Here is a 5,298-nt window from a genome sequence, read left to right on the forward strand (position 1 = left end):
CAACTAGCGGCCTTTTATTCGTCAATAGAATGTTAAGTTGGTAGAGGGGCAAACGAACTTGGTGCAGAATTTTCTAAATTAAAACGATTTTTCAGCAGGTACCCGAGATATTTCGATTATTTTGTGTTGGCTACTCACAAAACAAAAATTCTTGTTCATATTTTGCAATTTTGGTTATTCAGAAAGGCTCTAGCTAGCATCAAAACATCCGCAAACCATATTTTTGGAAGAATTGAGGGACTAACAAAAAAAGAAAACCGAAAGTTACCGGATAATTTTTAGACAAACTAGAAGTGTGAATATTTTTCAAGTAGACTTGAAGGACAAAATAAGTCCGAAGCATTTAAAAGAAATGACGTTTTTATGAAGGTAAAAGCTTACTAAAACGTGAAGAATATTTTGGAGAAAAATTTAACTGGAAAAGATGGTGGAGAAGAACAATTTGAAGAATATTGACTCTCTGTTGAGAAACTGTCATGGAGCAGAATGCGTTGATACAAAGATTTGTTTAAAATATATGAAAATAGTGTTAAAAAGGAAGACGATGAATAAGGAAGCGAAGAAAGGGAATGCGATGCTATGGAGGAAGATAATAGTCTAAAACTATTGTGTTTTGATTTGGGACTCCTCATTTCAAATAACAAAAATTCGTCCGCATCGATACCTTGTGTTTTTTTGAATATTTATCATAAAGGGTATGTTATATGAAAAAAATAGATCGGTAAAAATATTAGGATCCTTGAATTATCTACAAAAACTGTCCTAATATCATCATTTTTGAGATAAAGCGAATCTGAATGGAAATTACTATATCTTTTGATCTAATGGTATAAAAAAATGTAAACATAAACTTTCTAATTCTCTAGAAACTCTTGTTTCCGGAGAAAATGTAAATTCATTCATACTAGTACTGACAGTAACAACAAATCTTAAATTTATTTTTAAGAAATATATTTTTTTTCATAAATACTTGCAAAAATACTGTCAAAACTATCAATCGTTTTATATTTTTCTTTGTATAATTTCCTTCTAAGATATATATATAATATTATTTAAACCAATAATAAATTAAATCAAATAATTGACTAGAATATGCGACTAGATATTAAATAAGTACGAATTCTATAAAATTGCCGCTCGGAAATTTTTTAAAACACATTTTTAACCCATGGTAAGATCCCAAACATATTTTCAGCGTAGACCTTTGCGAGTTCAAAATTTGCACGAAGATAATTTACTTTTTGATGGATGTAAACGTCTAATTTCATTGGCCTATAGAATCGCTCTACAATGAGTATAAAATTTTGAGATTCAACTATATTTTTTAACTCATAAAACCTCATAGTGGAACAGTGATGGAAACAACGATAAAAACCAAAAAAGGACATCTCATAGTGAGACCCCATAAAAATTATCAACTTAATTTTAAAAAAACAAGATTTTATTGAAATTTATGTGGTTTTCAATAATATATTTCATCTTTTTCTCGCTAGATATAGATTTATGTTTTTTTTTTTATTAAAATAGGACTATCAAAATCGTTCTCGACTTGTTAATGTTTCTTACAGCCCTTGTAGTATTAATAATTATCACAATACCTCGTATATGATTGTATGTGTTAGCAAAAAATTTAAATGCACTCGTTAGTGAAAAGTCTCAACGAGCTTTACCGTTTCATGCCACTATGAATCCAGAGATCTCGAGGAAATGCAAATGGAAGACTGTCCCATAAAACCATAAAAAGAAGAATATACCAAAGGCAAAATGAGGAAAGCTAAGAGAAAAACCTCTGAAGAAGGATGCACCGAGGACAAACAGATACCAGAAGAACTAGAAAAAATAAGGAAGAGAAAATCAGGAAAAACCAGAAAGAACGCAATGGACGATAAAGAAGCAACTAGTACAGAAGAAAATCAACGCCCAGTTTAAAATGGGAAACCACGACACCAACAAAAGAAAATTTCAACAAAATGAAGATGCTCATGAGCGAGTATAAAGAAAAAGGAAGCTAGTAGTGAAAGGACTGTCTGTAAACACCCCAAAATTATTACCAACAGAGCCCGCAGAGGATCAGTTCTAAAAAAACTGAAATACCTACACCCCACATAGATAAAACTTCCACTACGGAAAAATCACGTGCAACATGGACGTGCACATCGTAAGATGCGCGGGAACGCACAGGGCGTTAGACTCTGCATCCTCAGTAAATCTATAAAACCGAAAAGCAAAAACTGCGGAAGACAACAAAACCAGGAGGTAACTACGCAGTAGCTGTTAAGAAAACGCCAGTTCCAGCAGACCAAGGAACGCCTAAGCTATCGAGTGTGCTGCAGAATATTCTAACACTTATAGCAACACTGACAGAAAACGGTGGGCAACCGATACAATAGGTTAAGTTAGGTTAAACTGCGTATTTCATAAGCAACTGTTGAGTTATACATTGGGGACTGTTGTAAAAGAGGACAAGAGCCACTCGGATTAGATCTTTTCTTGTCGAATATTAAGACGTCGAGGCAACCAAAAAAACAAGACCTCCAGAATCTCCCATAAAACTTAGGTCGTAGGTCCTAACGAAATGACAGGGGTTGGTAGAATGCCCATCTTTGAATCCATCCATGGATTCATTCGAGGGTGGATGCTTGAAGTGCAGAATCAGCGATTTTTAGAGATTTGACGCGTGAACCAAGAAACCAAGAAAGGAAAGGTTACGAAAAGCAACGAAAAAGTGACTTTAGGACTGCGTTGGTGTCCTTTCGATTCAAATAAAACTGTGAACGAGGATTATCACCGAAAAATGCTCCAGACCACACTGTTTCAATTTCCAGGGCCATTGGACACAAATGTGGCTTTACAGAGATCAAATACACACCTTATACCCCTGATCTGGACCTATGGCATATATATTTCAGTGAGACGTTCTAAAAAATGTGTGGAATTTTCAATTAATTTTCAATTAAACAAAAAAAAATTACACCCTAATTTGATTTTACCCTTGACTACATAGTCTAAAAGTGTGCTTTAATAATATCTAAAAGCAGGCAATCTTAAAATGAACTCTCTAAGTACATAAGGGATATCGGGATTGGAAAATGCGACTAAATTACGCGGGAGAAGCCGCTTTAACATATTAATTCCTTCCTTAATCTAAATATGTTTAATAATACTAGATATTTGCATAAGTTCGTTGTATTTGAAACGTTGCTTTAGGCTTTAGAGAACCTTGAAAATTTCGCTTTATCCGTTAAAGACGTCGATGGAAGGAGAATATATTTCCATTAATTAAAACGGAATCAATATAACCTATACAACATGATTAGAATGGGAAAAAAACTTTGTTAGTATAGTTCATTCATCATAAAAAATAATGTACGTCATCTATGACGTATATTAATTAAGTTGGACTAGGATCTCATAGATTGTATCTTATTCCAAATTAATTGGGTGAGAATTTTCTATGAAATTTTCAAATTGTTCAGTTCAGATAAAAAACGTTTTTATTTCAAAATATAACAAAGTCAAAATGAAATTAGTGTTATATAATTGATATCCACATACAAAGAATAGCAACAATTATTGTAATCCATGAACTAAGGGTGGGTATGTGAAAGATTTTCTGTTCTTCATATTATCTAAGTGATAATAGTCCTGTCTCTGCATTTTCCTTTACGATTTTCTAGCATTATAGTTTTGAAAACGGTCGGTAATCGCTTAAGAACAAATTGACGTGATTATTTTATCCAATAGTTTGAGTCCGGATCCAGTTACAAGAAATAATGATGAAAAAAATTGAAATTGGTAATATCTTTGATAAGCTTGAGTATAATACAATTAAAACACATGGATCGTTTGCTAGGTACTATAATAGCTGCTTTTTATAACAAAATAACAAACTTAATACACGTTATATATCATAAAAGATTTTTCAAATGAAGCTACCTCTTTTTTATAGATTTTAAACATGATGTGACATTAATTTTCTAGAATTGAAATTGAGAATAATCATAGTCAGTTTGGAAAGTGTTTATTATAAGGGTGAAGAAAATATTATAAAACTTAAAAATATTCTATTTTGAATTATTTAGTAGAGAATAGTTAGTTATTGATAGTTATAAAAATTACAAATAATGAAAAGAATAAATTAAGCTAATTTAGAACAAAATGTTGAAATTATTTATTTAGTACTTTAGTACAGAAAGTTATTTTGCCCAATTTTTGAATATACAATTGCCAGTGAGAATTAGTTAACAATTTTGCATGATCTTGTTCATTCTAAATGGCTATACTAAATCTTATTTTAATAAAATGTGGAAAATAGAACTTCCAAATCCAATTTTTTGGTGCTCTAGTGATATTTTCTCATAAAAAGTGCCTATTATCTTCTTATCTCATAATAAAATTGATTTTAAAACTTTAAAAACTCAATTCAAGCGTTTCTTAGTGTAATTTTTCCTTTTTTTGTTGATTTTAAGTCGAATTAGGGTCTGTCTTTGATCCTTGTTCTTTCTAAATGACTATTATAAGTTCTCTTCCAATAAAATGTGGAAAATAGAAATCATTTCTCCATGTTTAAATGATATTTTTCGACGAAAAGTTTTCATTATTTTTTCATTTTATAATAAAATTGATTTCAAAACGTTAAAAACTTCATTTGAACTTTTTTTTCTGGCATTCTTTCCATTTCTGTTAATTCTAAATCGAATTTGAGTTCTATCTCTGATCCTTGTTCATCAGAATGACAATAACAAGTCTTATTTTGATAAAATTTGGGAAATAGAACTTCCGAATCCAATTTTTTGTGCTCTAATGATATTTTCTCATAAAAAGTTCCTATTATCTTCTTATTTCATAATAAATTTGATTTTAAAACCTTAAAAACTCAATTCAAACGGTTCTTAGTGTAATTTTTCCTTTTTTTGTTGATTCTAAGTCGAATTAAGGTCTGTTTCTGATCCTTGTTCTTTCTAAATGACTATTATAAGTTCTCTTCCAATAAAATGTGGAAAATAGAACTTCCAAATCATTTCTCCATGTTTAAATGATATTTTTCGACGAAAAGTTTTCATTATTTTTTCATTTTATAATAAAATTGATTTCAAAACATTAAAAACTTCATTTGAACGTTTTTTTTTCTGACATTCTTTCCATTTTTGTTAATTCTAAATCGAATTAAGTTCTATTTTTGATCTTTGTTCATCCCAATGACCATAACAAGACTTATTTTAATAAAATTTGGGAAATAGAACTTCCGAATCCAATTTTTTTGTGCTCTAGTGATATTTTCTCATAAAAAGTGCCTAT

This window comes from Diorhabda sublineata, chromosome 7, assembly GCF_026230105.1.
Source record: "Diorhabda sublineata isolate icDioSubl1.1 chromosome 7, icDioSubl1.1, whole genome shotgun sequence".
Lineage (NCBI taxonomy): Eukaryota > Metazoa > Arthropoda > Insecta > Coleoptera > Chrysomelidae > Diorhabda > Diorhabda sublineata.